Source organism: Lasioglossum baleicum, chromosome 3, assembly GCF_051020765.1.
Source record: "Lasioglossum baleicum chromosome 3, iyLasBale1, whole genome shotgun sequence".
NCBI classification, from domain to species: Eukaryota; Metazoa; Arthropoda; class Insecta; order Hymenoptera; family Halictidae; genus Lasioglossum; species Lasioglossum baleicum.
The window spans coordinates 9,118,111-9,133,006 of NC_134931.1; the positions used below are offsets into that span (position 1 = coordinate 9,118,111).

The 14,896-nt window shown below is 43.3% G+C and overlaps 1 long non-coding RNA gene across 1 annotated transcript; it reads right to left on the reverse strand.

Annotated features, from left to right (window-relative positions):
* Positions 1 to 462: 462 nt before the first annotated feature.
* LOC143221729 (uncharacterized) lies at positions 463 to 6,154 on the reverse strand. Its single transcript, XR_013011840.1, has 3 exons — positions 3,525 to 6,154; positions 3,232 to 3,419; positions 463 to 2,172 (listed from the first exon to the last, which is right to left on the reverse strand). It is a non-coding gene; the product is annotated as an uncharacterized LOC143221729 (long non-coding RNA).
* Between the last annotated feature and the right edge of the window lie 8,742 nt (positions 6,155 to 14,896).

The following is a 14,896-nucleotide window of genomic DNA, read 5'->3' on the forward strand; positions in this document are numbered from 1 at the left end:
ATTCCGTGGCCGCGGCCTGCTTTTGTGCAACGCCGAGGATAAATTTTCTTTACGACCGCAGAAATGTTAATAACGTCCGCGGTCGTGGTGCGGACCGAAAAACTCGAAACGAAAGTAGTACCATAATATTTTTTCGGCGATGATCTCTCGCTCGTACAACCGCGGAACAATACAGGTTCAGATTCGGTAAACAGTAAACATCCATGGTGTGCAAGTTTTTTTTCTTACGCTGTATTGTATGTACGTGCCGAATATGTAATTTTATTTTTATGAACGACAAAAATCAAATTCACAATTCAATCACACGATGTAGTGCGAATTTCTGAAATTTCTATTATTTAGACTGTAAAATTGTTTCTATGTAATAATAGAAAAAATGTCGTTCATACAGTTGAGCCAAGGAAAAGGTATGTACATATATAAACATTTTGAGAAAATGACGACAAAAAATGTGAGCATATTTTCATTAATATTAATGCACAATATCGAGTATCAGCAAATCAATTTGTCATTTCATGCGCAACAACTGCACAGCCTCCTAGAGCAAAGTTTTAAACATGAATAAAAGGTATTTGCTACAGTGTTTAGTAATCATTTATTTATTTTGTTCTGACGGTGGCATACTGCTTTAACCAGCGCATTAAGTTCAGGTAAAAATGTATATATTATTTTTCAAAAAATTGTTAGAGAAATTTGATTGTGCTCGATATTAATATACAAAATCGAGTCTCAGGGAGGCAATCGACCATTTTACGTGTAGCAACTATGCACTCCGCGAGGCATTCGTTTTCAAATTAAAAATAGAGGTTCGCTGGATCGTTTAATAAAACTTAACAAGGTGCTTATTGCATTTTTCGCGCGATAATCTCCCTCGAAAGTAAATAAATGTTTGTTGGATTCCAGTTCGTTCAATCCATATAAATCTGCACTCGCCTACTTAAACACTCTCGCTCCGTAAACACCGAACGGTAACGAAATCGCAAAAGAAAACGTTTTATTGATAATATTACTCATGCAGTTTACCGACTGGATTTCGATGTGACGGAGGCTACGCGCGTTTCAATGAAGGATTTCATAAACAACGCGCTCGACTCGAGGAGAATTAATTAAGAATAAGAGAAACAGAGGAAGAGGAAGAAAAAAGAGAATAAAGAGGCGGTCGTTTTGAAACGTGCTGGCAGCTCGTTCGGCCAAGCTCCTTTTTTCCGTAACTCGTGTCCTCGTTGTGCCTCGGCGTATAAACACGCACGTTCACTATAGTTATGCTTCTATGCAATCTCTGTTGCTAGGCGCACCTCGGCCCACCGACAGTATTTTTAGACGATACGCTCACATTTCGACGCTCATTCTTGAATGAGAGTGCCCTGCCCCGCAGACTCGGCCAATACGATCACAGGAATTCTTCGCATGCCTAGATCGGTTTTTATCGAAAAAACGAGGAAGAATCGTACGGCGGAATATTAATGTGGCGACCATAAAAATCAAACAAACGCGACAAACCCTCCGTGACGATCCTCAATCTCGGAGCTCGAACACATTTTTCTTTAGCCCTATATATCCACTGCAATCATTTTGAAATAAATAAACACTTTTGACATAAAATTTTCTCCTACAATTATTAATTTATTAGGGTAGACTGCCCACGTTTATGCAGAATACAAATTTGTTAGATTAACTGCAAGAAATACTGGAGCTACATATAAATTTCTTTCGTAGTAATCTCTTAAATTGATAAATTTTTTAATTTCTTCTGTAAAAATCATATCACGTTTCATGTTTTAAACTGTGTACCTACTTACATATTTTTGTTATGAATGCATAAAATCCGCAGTCTAGTACTATATTGTGGATCTGCGTGTGCTTATTGTATTTACAAAATTTTTTAATCCTAGGAGTAAGTAATTTAAGTCAACAAAAATAAATTACACACTTGTCTGGTTGGTATGGGACACTTCTCCTTCATTCTGATTTTTGTAAAATAATTTATAAATACAAATCCATCTTCGTTTATAATCCTTTTATAAGATGCGAATATTAGAAATGCTATAGTAAATCGTAGCAGAAGTAGTCCTAAATATTTTTCCGTGCAGTAATTATTTGTATTCGAGAACGTTACGAAAACCGGAAGTGACCTCGATCCTGTAACCGGATTATTGCCGTGAGAACCCCATACTTGAAAAAGAAAAACATCAAGTTATTGAAACTGTTCTTTTTTTATGCTGCTTCAATGCATTTTTTGTAAAAAGAAAATGCTATGATTGTTAGTTTTAGTTCTTTGGTGCATTTTCTATAAAACAAAAATACCATTGGTTGTTTAAGTATGGAGTACAATTGTTGATGGTTTGGAGAACGACTACGGTCGCAAAAATAGCGCAAGTGCCCAATGAAGGGTAATTTATGTTCAAAAGAAGATCAGGATCGACAGAGCTGGTTTCCGATGTGTAGTTTGAAAAACTGGAGGTGGTTCGTGTTAGGTGGCAACATTTCTTGAGAATTTTGCGACGGTAGCGACAGTTAGTGGTCGAGGATGGAACTGGGAATGTCGGTAACTAGGCCCATTGGTAGATACATCGATCCACAACAAACCCTACATTCAAATTACCATAAAATTACACAACCTAGTAGATTTATTTTTAGGTACGGTGTGTTGAAATCTCCAATTGAATTCTATTTCTAACCGGTAAAAGGTTACCGTGTACGTCGGCACGGTGTGAGGTTTCAAAATCGATACCACACCACTTTTTTCAGTTCCAAGAACGATCCCACAAAACATCAATTCTTTTTCAATGGTTCAACAAATTGATCTTTTTTAATAAGTGAAGTCTTGTTCGATTCCTCCGTTTTTGTAAAACACTCGCGCTTGACGGTGCGTGGAGCAATTCCTGAATTCCATGGCAAGACAATCGTAATTATTGTGTGGTTAACGGGAAATATTACGGCATCTCGAAAAAGGAACACGACCGATCGGATCTCGGGGCTCGGTTGCCACCGTAAACCGGAAGTCGCCGGCGCTGTGCCATCCAGATACCATTCGCGTCCGATTAGAACCGATAGCTCACTTCCTCGTTACGGAATAATAAAACTGCGCGCGGAAAACGGAGAAACGTTTGTATCCTTCAATGAAACTATCCGCAGCAACAACTACTGCTACAACGCGACGTCCCCGTTTCGGAGGCCGTTTCAAATTTAAAAAACATCAACAATTTCTGCAAAACAGTAACACTTATTTACAATATTACGATCCTTCAATGAAGCTTCTCTTGGCAACAATTGTACTTTCAACGTCCATATTTCTATTCCCATTGTTTGCCAAAAGCCGAGTTTTTCCAGAAATTTGCCAATCCACGATAAAACCGTGTGGTAGGGGTGTTGGCCGTTACTCGAAGTGGTGTTTCGCATTATTTTCGGCCGACGGCTTCCTGAAGAAGAAGGAGAAGAAGAAGAAGATGAAGAAGAGGAAGAAGAAGAAGAAGAAGTCTTCTTCGGGCTCGCCTCTTACAAATTGCGCCACGGGTGCAACGTACCTGTTGTTTACCACATAGCGGGTTCAAAGCCCGGTCAGTGCAACGGTCCTCCACCTTCCCTGCCTTCCTCTACCCTGCTCATCTTTCCTGCCCCACCATCGACAAAGATCATCCCATCCCCTACCGTCGGCCTCTTCACGTAAGGACAAAGCGGTAGTTGGCCGCGGCTCTGAGTCTTCGAGGATGCGCAAGACTGGGAGCCCGGTTGTGTCTCTTCGTAAAATACACACGGCGCCCGAGCCTGCTCTCAGCAGAGGCTGAGGCCTAACCTGCCGTGCAAATTTCCTCAGTCCCCCCGGAGAACCTCATCAACTTAACCTATGTATCCAGTTCAGAGGATAACGAATGAGTTATCGACAGCCTTTCCCCAAAACTGTAATCCCTTCAGAGAAAAAAGCGTGTTCTACAAGAGGAAGTTCCGACCAGATGTTCCAATTAGGGACGAAGTATGGTTTCCAAGTCCTCGGGTGACGGGCCTCGAAGAACGTAAACAAGGAATAGTCTTAATGAATTTTTTGTCGCTTTCTACAATCTCATCCAGTTGTAGAAGCAAGAGTATACAGAAAGATCATTAACAAGGCTGATAGCACCCCATAAATTAAGGTGCTGCTGGCTGGGACAGTCTGTTTGTAAACATTTGCAACGATGGTAGAAGAAGAGAGTGGATTGTTCCAGTGTTGCTCAGCCAGCTAAACGCCTCTCTGTCGATGCGAAACACAGCCAGGGTCGAAACCTCGGGTTGGAAGGGTTGTTGTCGACGCGCGATACGAAACAGAGGGTGATAGGGAGAGCAAGTAGGGTTGATAGTGTGGTAAACCAAGAAGAGTGGACCAACCAATCCGAGGAGAGGCCGTACTACGGCGTAGTACTCCAGTGGGATCAGGGTTCAAAGCCCGGTCAACACCATGTCCGTGCCTCTTTCTCTCCTGTTCTGGTTGTCTCCCTCTTTCTCGACGCGATTCTCCCTCTCTTCGGTCCCCGGTGCCCTCCTCGTGGGCCCCTTCTAGCCTCTCGCTCGTTGTGTACCTCGGTTATTTCATGACCACGGCACACACAACGCACACACACAGGGGCTAAGCATCACCGCGGAGCTCTTCGCCTCTCCCCTTCGGCCTCTTCTTCCCACTCACTTGCTGCCATCTTGTGCCTCGCTCATTCTCACTCATTCACTCCTTGCTAGCTCGCGCTTACTCGCTCTCCCACTTCTTTATCTTTCTCCCACTTACTCGTTTCCACTTTCTGGTTCTCTCACTCCTGCTCATTCACTCCTGGGTAGTTCCCACTCACTCACTCTACCATTTCTTCATCTTTCTTCCACTGAGTCACTCGCTTACTCGCTCGCTGCCACTTTGTGACTCGCTCACTCTCACTCCTCGCTACCCTCAACTCACTCGCTATCGTCGACTTACTCAGTCACTCCCAAGCTTCGACTCACTCCCTCCTCACTCACGCTCGCTAACTTCAACGCATTGGATCACTCGCTCGCACTCATTTGTTCCTCGCTCGCACTCATTTGATCCTCGCTCGCTCCCACTGTTGGCAGCATCGTGTTGGCCGCGGTGATTCACCATCGCTCGGAGATAAGAGGCCAGCGAAGGGAAACCGAAGAGGGCAGCACCAGGGATTAAACGGGCGTGTGCATACGAGCATACATGAGTATATTGTTCCGTGTGTACGTGCTCCACTTGCCGAAGGAAAGCCCCCGATGCACCGGGCCGAACGAGGATGAAAAATCACGAATGGGTCTCCCCGGAACTCCTGTTTATCCCGTTCCCCGGTAGTTCGTGGCGATCTTATCCGCAATCGAACCCGGGGAAAATAATATTCTGGGCGAGCCCGCGTGTCCCGGCAACAACTCCGTGACGGAGGAAAATTACCGTGCGTCCACGCAACCGTTGCGCGTTTATGGTTCACGAATCTATCGTGTCCGGGGAGCAGATGAAATCGTATAAGGAAGTTTCTCTTTGCCCCCCTCCCTCCCATCAAGATCTACCAGTTCAGAATCAATATAACTTTTTTGAATGTTTAAAAGAGATCATTAGGGATGGCTAAATTTTTGTTAGCTCATTTGCCCCCATCGGTCTGTCAACTCTGTCATATTTTCATTGATTGCAGTATATTTTATACGGGATTATTATTAACAATTTATGACACCGTTGACCCTTTAAAATTTGGTACAGTAAATTATTGGACACGGACTGGCGAGGTTCTCCCAGGGATATAATAAAACCCGTAGAACATTCTCTCAATTTCAATTTCGCTGAATCAACCCATAAAAATGAATGTCAGCATAAATATCCGCAACCTAATCATCGTTTACTTTAGACTAGTTTCGAATCCGGTTTAGCAATATTAAGCAGTTGCTGTATGACTTTCCACGTGGTTACAATATAATTGTCATTTCTTGTCTTGTATAATTCCCTCATAATAGGAACAAAATATTCATATTTATTCTAGATGTATAGTTTAATACTTCTTTCATATATATCTATACTATTTATACTACTATTTTAACTCATACTAAACTCTGTTCGAAATCTGCATATCAAATCTCACTCATTATACAGAAAGAATTAAAAACATCAAATAAACAAAAGTGAGAAAGACTCGGTATCCTTTATCACGAGTTTAACTCGTTATACATCAATATGGATTGAAAAGTGAAAAATGAATAAAAATGAGGAGAAATTAGGATCCCCCATCAGGAGATCGGCTCCGTATACAGCAACGAATTTAAAAACGGAAATAAAAACGTGGTAAAATAAACAAGAAATGAGACAGAATCGGGATCCGAGTGGTCGCGTGGGAGTTAAAAGGTTAATTAGAGGGGTTGTAATCGACCGTACCGATAAAAAATTGAACGAGTGTTGGACGTTGTCCGTACCTGTTGAGTTGAGAGACGCGGATTATCTTTTCGCGCGCGGTGTTTATTATTAATGTTATGCCAGGCTGACGAATACCACGCGTTCACCGGGGTTCGGCGTTGAACAATTTTTAAAAATACCTCTCACTCTTTCGGGCCGGTCCAGCGGGAAAGGATGATCCCGAACCGGGTCGGATGTTCGCGTACGAAACTGGTCGGGGGGGGGTTACGCAAACGTTCACTAAGAGATCATGGTTCCTCGTTCGGAAATTGCGCGGCTATTGACAAACCTGACATTATTTTCCTGCTACGGAGGATGTTTAATAACGCCACACCTACCTCCTCCGTGTTTCGCGAGATCCGAGCACCGTGTGCAGGGAAGTCGCACGCTGTCATTTACCGGTTCCAAGAACGTCGGCGAAAAAAACCGCTCGCCTTGATCGTATTTTGCGAAAACTGCGGACGAACGGCGGCTCCGGAAATTGGCCGAGTCATCTCCCTCCTGCTCGTTACTCCGGAGCAAACAAAATTCTGCACTCCATCCGGTGTAAACAAAGTTCATCTTGGTCGCTTTGGTACAAGCTTTTGCAACATTATTTTCAACGGCGTAATCAGTATACTGCATCGTCTAACACTAAACCTACCACCGCCGCGCCGGTCAAATAAATAGTTTCTGGTTTTTTATTTTACAATTATTGAAATTATAATGATACTTTCACTGGAAATGGTTATACACATTTTTGGAACCAAGTTCATATTATGATATATATCACAGATTTATCATTTTTATCATTTTTATAAGGCAACACATGTCGGCCATTTTTAGAGCTCGGTAAGCTTAATGTTAAATCTGCAATTTTTAGTGGCGCCTCAGAGTCACCATTAGAGAGTGCTGAGAGTTAATATACATATTAGAGATGTGCGAGATATTCGGAGATTTTTTCGGGATTTCCGGGGGTATTCGGGTTTCCCGTGAATTTTTCCGGGGTTTCTGATACTGTACGGAATACGTACGCACGTCCCGTCCCGGTCTCGCACATCTCTAATACATATATGTACATAGTATTATAAATGATAAAAGTTATTTAATTTGATTTATATGTATAAATCAGGTGTTTACATTTATTTTTCCTACAAGAACGACACAAGAATAATATAGAGAGAGCAAGGGAGAAATCAGTTTTCCCATTGCAGTGTTTAAAGCGACATTTTGTGTGCTTTCAGAATCCAATTCAAAAACAAAAATGGTACCTTTTGCACAGTTTGAAAATCGCGAGGATTTTCGTACGGATTGTTGCGCAGGCGATACTATCCCAATGAACTCTAATGGATAATTGTATAGCGAGTGCAGCGAGTACCATGACAACGTCCTTGAGCGTAAGCGATCTGTTTACGAAAGGTACGTCGACCCCTTCGGTGCCTTGCATCCATTATGGAGCTGCTAGAGGGGGGGGGGAGGAACTGAAACGATTGCGCGTGTTTATCTCTACTTCCCTCTGGCTTCCCCCGTGAAAGGAAGCACAAAGAATTTCCTATGTTCGCTCGATTTATCATCGACCCCGGTGTGTGTATCTTCGCGATCGCGTAGACTGTAGACGAAATGGATCGCGTCTCGAGAACCGAGGAAATTGCAAGTCAGCCGGCAGGAAGTGTAAAACACCGGTGCCAGAAGGTTTTGCTTTCGCCGAAGCATTTACCTGCACTTTTATTAATGTCGAACACCGAGCATCCCGGCTTGTTGCAGCGCGGTCAACGGCAATTGTTGTTTCTTTCGCGAGCCGAGGATTGCATTCCCAGAAGCAATTGCACTTCGCTGCAGCCTCCAAGTTTCCCTGACTTGGTTTCGCCCGTTTTTTCTCGTTCGCCATTTTTTCCAGGAAAAAAGCCGTTGCTCAATTACGTTGGCTCTGGATAATTAAGCCATCATGTGTGGAAATAACGATGCTAATTAATGCTCTGCCGATCTTTACGTAAAATTAAAATCTTCATAATATGAAGGTTTGTATATGTGAGAATTTACATATGAGGGTTTACAACAATGATATATTAGTTTCTAAAGACACAAAATAAATTATAGGGAATTAATATAAAGAAATATTTGGTACTATGTAAATGTATCAGTTGAAATATTTGAGTCAACGTTTACTACCAGTTTTAAGGAAGGTTAGTTCTCCGAGGTTAAGTGCGCGTGCAATTTGCCATTATTTTCTGAAAAAAATGACTTCTGTATGGTGTCTGTTTGAATTGCTCGGGCCACTGATTTGAAAATTGAAGCTGTCGGACCCGCACATGGCCTTCTAACCGTGAGTAATTCGGGTCAATCTCAAAAGGGAAAGGTCCCCGCGTTCTACAATGTTGCTCGAACTCGTCCTCGTCCTTCTCAGTTTTTACCCGATCAAGAGTCGGCCAGGCACGATTTCGGTTCGAAAACCGGATTGGTCGGGTAGCAATACGGAAATTCTTCGGTGTAAGAATTTCCAGCGAGCCATAGCTTCGGAGGATCGTATATCTATCCCGTCTCGACCACTAAAGCCTTCCCCGCATTATTTCTAGATTGTTGCTCTCGCCCGGTGTGGCTCGTGGCCCTTCGCATAGTTCACAGACCCACACCCTTAAACCTAATACTCGTCACAAAGTAGAAGCTAGGCTGCTTGGGAAAAGAGTTGACGTCAAAACAATCATCTTCCAACTTTCAATTCATACATTTTCAGTTCCAATATTATTCCAGTTACATGGTTGCACAAGTATATTATTTTGGTAGTGAGTGTATTATTTTATTTATTAAATTTTAACAACGAAGTTGTCAAAGAGATTCTGCAGATGCATAGTTGTTTTATCCATTATGGTTTTCGTGATAAAATTGTCAAAGTTTATGCACATGTATACACTCCTCTATGGACAAGTTCAAAGAAGTGATCACAATTATTTCATCACATAGTAGTTCTCATTACATTAAATTATATTTCAAGAAATTAATAAATCAACGAATCAAGTATTCCTGTCTACCATTTATACGATCTGAAGAAATGATTGAGGGGAAGAGTTGAAAAATAGATCGATGTTGCTTGTCTCGATCCCAAGATTGAATTCTGTAGCAGTAGCTGATTAAAAAGCAACGGATTTCGGAGTCGGTAGAAGTCACGAGGCCGCGTTCAAAAGCGAGGCTCGAATTTTCGACTGCATGTGATACACTCATCCCATCAAGAATGGCGCTCTTTGTTCGAAGCTGCGAAAGGTTAAGTAAAAGCGAGACTCTAGAATTCCGTCTAGTGTTTCACGGCTCTTTTAAACGCGAGCTAGGGGACTGACAACACACTCGGCATGCTGGGTAACATACCTACTTTGTGGTCCGTTCTTCTACCAAGAGCGGAGAGAAGGTTTTTGTTTCACGCAACCCTGTGCGTGGCTGTTCAGGTTCAACGACCGAGAAATGACCTGCATCGTTGTTAGCCGATGCTGCACAGCTTACCCTGCCCGTTGTAATAATCTCACCACTGTCGACGATAAAACCGAGAGAGAGAAAGAGCACAGGCACAAATAAAACCGCGGACACCGAAACTTGTCCGTATTCCGTGCAAGAACAAAGACCGTCCGCGGATAATCACGTGTTTTTCTGTCGTACAACAGGCGTCGTAAAGAAGGGACGGTTTCGCGGAGGAAAAATGCAATCTCGTAAAATTTCACTCGCCGCCGCGCCGCTGGAGGTATTAAATAAAGCTCGTAAACCCGTCAGCCAGTAATAAAGGAAAACGCCCGTGGATGAGCTTCCGCTGGCAGAGACTCCTACGGCGCTGCGCGGTGGTTCGCATAGGTGCTGAACTATGCCAAGGAACGGAAAGAAGCGAGAGCACGAGAGCCGCTAGGATCTTCTGGCCAGAGGCCTCCAAGAGGAAGAGCACCGTAATTGCCAGGCAGTGACTTTCGTTGCAGAAATTGCTCCTCCACGGCGTGGAAACTTAACTGTGAGAATAAGGCCGTGGTGCGGCATTCCCTTCGGAGAGGAGGACGAATTGCACGAGGGGCCCCGCGAACCCTCTACAAGAAACCCTGGAACTGACCCTTCAATTGGCCCTGTGGAATACCCCGCGGCCTGATTCGTCGAAACCGTACACCATTCTTCGAACAGATTTTCAACAATGTTGCATGGTACGAAGCTTTAGGGTAAATAACATTACAGAGGCAGATATAAGACTCTGTCTTGTTTTGCGTGTGTGTAGAGTGCTCCGAGAGGTGTGGCTTCGATGTCCTCGCTGTTTAAAGTAACTTTATGGGCGTGGTTTTGTTGATTTTTCTATAGAGAATGCTTTCAAGGGGCGTGGTCTGTATGTGTAGAGTGGCTTAAAGGATTTTTGTAAAGTATACTCCAAGGTATGCTTTAGTTATTCTCTGTGTGTAGAGTACTTTATGGGGCGTTGCTTCTATGCTCTCCCTATGAGCAATACCTTATGGGGCGTGGTTTTATGACGCCTTCTGTATAAAATGCTCTAGGAGGTGGGATTCCATTGCAATTTTCATAAATAGTATCTTGAGGCCATCGAATAAAGTGTTTTAAAATAACATTGGTTTGTTCACACCTGAATATACATATGTAGAATACCTCCAAAGGGCGTGGTTTCGTTGCTGTGTTTCAGTAGGCCGTATGACATGTATGGTATCGTTGCTTACTTTCTATGGAGTGTCCTTAGAAACATATTTTTATTGCTTTGTTCTTACAGGGAGCCCGAGGGGCGTAGTTTCTTTGTTATCTCTGTGTACAGCATCTCTATGAGGCGTGGTTTAATTGCTATCTTTCTGTAAATAGGCCTCAGGCAGCGTGTTTCTTTGTACATATCTCAATTTATAGAGTACCATGAGGGATGAAGCTCTACTGCTCTCTGTGGAGAGTTCACCGAGGGGCGTGTTTTCATTGCCTTTTTTTGGATATAGTAATCTGAAGTGGCGTAGCTTAACTGCTCTTTCCGTAAAGTATCCTAACTTCGCGCGCAATTTCACTGGTCTCTGTGCTCAAAATGTCTTAAAAAGATTCGTCTCGGTGGTAACATTGTACAGAATGGTCCAAGGGGGCGTGGTTTCGTTGCCGCTCACCTCGACCGTGCCAGAGGAGTGCCCCACAGGGCAATCCGCGCTCATGCGCGCCACAGAGGCTGAACCATGGATCATCTCGATGATCTCCGGCAGCGATTGCAGACTCCTGAGGAAAGTGAGGACAATCAGGGATTGTGAAACGGGGGGAACGCAGTGTATATATCGCAATAAAGCAATATCCTCGCTGGAATCGTCTAGTTTATTAGAGCAATTGTGAGTCGGTGTCGTTTATGGCCTCTCTACTGATTGTAAATTATGAGAATCGTCGTCGGTCGTAATGTTGGACGTAATCAAGGAAACGCGTGGTTGTCCGGCGTTTTGTTCGGTTCGTTACGACGGGTCATCGAGTCCATAACAGCGATTAAAATGTAGAAGACTTATCGAGACGTTCTTCGTGGATCTGGCGGCGTGATTCAGTGGCACGATTAAAGTCCATTTTCCTGATTTAGCGACTGGCCAAGCCGCGGACTAGTAGCCGACCCAAGCGGAAAGAGAAACGTACAAGGCCCTGTATCGAATGATGGCTCTGGTGTCGTAAAAGCATCCGTAATTTCGAAAAGGAACTGCACGGCGAGCGCTGTTGCCGGAGCCCGTTAAACCGGAGCCACAGAAATAAAAGAAACGAAAGGAAAGAAAAAAGAAAGCGGAAACGGTCCGACCTTCGCGAGGAACGAACGTGCTGGGAGAGTATGTACTTACGTACCTACATACGTATGTAGGTACGATCCTCATCCCGGCACTTGTTATTTCAACGGGAGGTGAAAAATGTTTTTCAGGGCGAAGTTAATAACGCGCTGTGCACCTGTGTGCTGCGTTTGCGTGCAGCCTCCGTTGCACCGCGCGCATTAAACGCGCGTACATCAGCCGCGGGCGCGATACTCTCGATCAACTCTGCAGCCCCACCACCAAAAAATTGCACGAATCGCGATCAACGTGACCCTGCCAAATGAAAATCCGTGTAAACAGGCTGCACACCATCTTAAGACAACGTGAACCTCCATTAACCCCTTGCTCTACGATTTTCGTTACATGCACAGCGATTAGAAAAGGAAGAAGGTTTATATTGTTTGTATTATATTTCCAGTAATGATTAAATATCAACAAGCGGAAATTACAATTTTACTTCAGTTTAAGAGACATGAACCATAGAAGAACCTTATACATACACATTTTGTGTCAACTTTGAGAGGATCAATTTAAACATTTTTAACCCAAGATTCAATTTGTTCAAAGCTTGTGCAAAACTATTGCAAAACCACAGAATCGCAGGAAGTCAAGTTTGAATGTTTCCCAACGAAGCAATCGCAACTCGATATAATGCCTGTGAGCGCGTTGCGAGGATAAATCTATAGAGCGCACTGCTCGCTGTTCGGTCGGACTTATCTGGTGACCGTGAAAACGAGTGCAACCGATCATCCCGCGGCTTTCGATCTCGATCCGCCCTCGGCGGAAGGCTCTCGATCTACATAGCCATTTTTAGTCACGATCTGGGGATCTCTCTGCCCCGTCCCCTCGATAAGCGAACGCATCATCTCTGGCCAAGGCCATTTTAATAGTGGAGACATTTATCATGAGCAGACTTTGCCGAGTTTTATGCAAATTTACGCTTTTGTTGCCACGGCTCGCGAGCCTCGAGACTGAATTTTTGTGGTAATTGTTTCAATTGCTTAAGAATCCCACAAAAAGAAATGGAATCTTCTGTGGTCATTTTTTTAACAGCTTAAGAACGGTGCTAAAAGAATTAGGATTCTTTGTGTTAATCGTTTCTATCGCTTAAGAGTGATACTAATACTGTATGTAAATTTATCTAAAGGTACACCATGCCCAAAAATCCATCGAATCATGTTTCATTTCCACCCAACACGATATCATAGTCAGTATAAACAAACTCATGAACGCTATACATACCAGCTATACAAGCCTTTCGAGTGTATTCGACTTCGACAAAAAGCCAATAAGAACAAGAAGCAAGCACTTACTACGTACATACAAGGTATCGCTTGCTGTTTGTCAGCGAGGAGTGCATTGATTAAGCTCATGAGAAAAACGTAATCGGACTCCCCTAGCAACAACTGTCGCCGATGGTAAGCCTAGAAGTCGGTGCTTAGCGCATGGAGAGTGTCGAATGGCAAGACGAGGCGATAACAATCTCCGTGTGGACGATCTAGCCTCGTCACGATGCGAATCAATGCGCCGTTGTCTTGATCCTCGTGTCATCTTCTTGCAATTTCAACCTCCGTGCAAAATTCTCCGACACTTCCTTCCTGTTCACCATGAACAAAATCTTTCACTCTTGTATGCACTGTCTCTTTCGACTTTGAGAAAATTTGCTAGACGATCTATTATCATAATAACCAGAGTCATTAAATAATTATGAATATAAATACAATGTCCACCCAGCATTTTGCTTCTTCTTTGCTTTTAAATGGTCTTTGAGAGAAAGATCTCTGCTCAGTCTATTTGGACTTTAACGAACCTAAAGATTTTGCACAAGATTTGTTTCCCAATCGCGGAAAAATTTTCTGGCTGACCTATTATTATTAGTCAGGTTTTTCAAATTTTATAGGAACGCAATTTTGAAACTTCTTCCATTGGAAAAGGACTGAAAACTGAAAGAATTTTTTAACGATTTGGCTTATTAAATGTTAAAGCAAAATAAGTTGACATATGCCCTTCTTCCAGACACCCATTCAAGTAATACTGAATATCATTGAATAATTGACTATCAATCCCATTGCGTTTAAAGCTGCATGTGAAATTCTCTTGACATTTCCCTTTCTTTTTGAATTTCGATGAAACTGATTTTCCACGAGCTTTCCCACTGGCGAAAAAATGTCCTCGGGGAGGTATTACGGTAGGTAATGGCTAGTGTCATTAGACGATTGCCATCTCGTCGTGGTATGCTGCGAAAGGAAACGACACGACTGGTCGTACAGGAAGATCTACGATTAAACTCTTGCGTGCGAGAAGGAAGTGCGTGTTTTTGCGGCGATCAAGTGGGACCGTGTAGAAAAGAACGGGTCCTGCGCGGTACATGATGGACGAGAACCACGCTGAACGCTGTTCTTTGGAAACGTTGCCTCGGTCGTTCCCGGGAAAAGCTTTCTAGGAGTCGCGACTGCCTCTAGAAAATCTTCCGAGCGAATCTTCTTCGATTTTCTTCGAGCGAAACCACGTTTCTGTCGGCACAATCGTTCTCTGTCTCCTCGGATGGTCCTCTTGACATAGAACAAAGTGGCGGAGATAAGGTGGACATCCGCTATGACGCGTCCCATCTTGGATTTTTAAGTCGTGTTAGCCTTTGCTGCGAGGATCACGGATTCTTCCACACGCATTCTTTAAAAAATCCTCAGCGTGAAGCAGAAGACATCAATTAAGTTCAACTATCAAAGAATAACGAATAATTACAGAAATTATACAATCG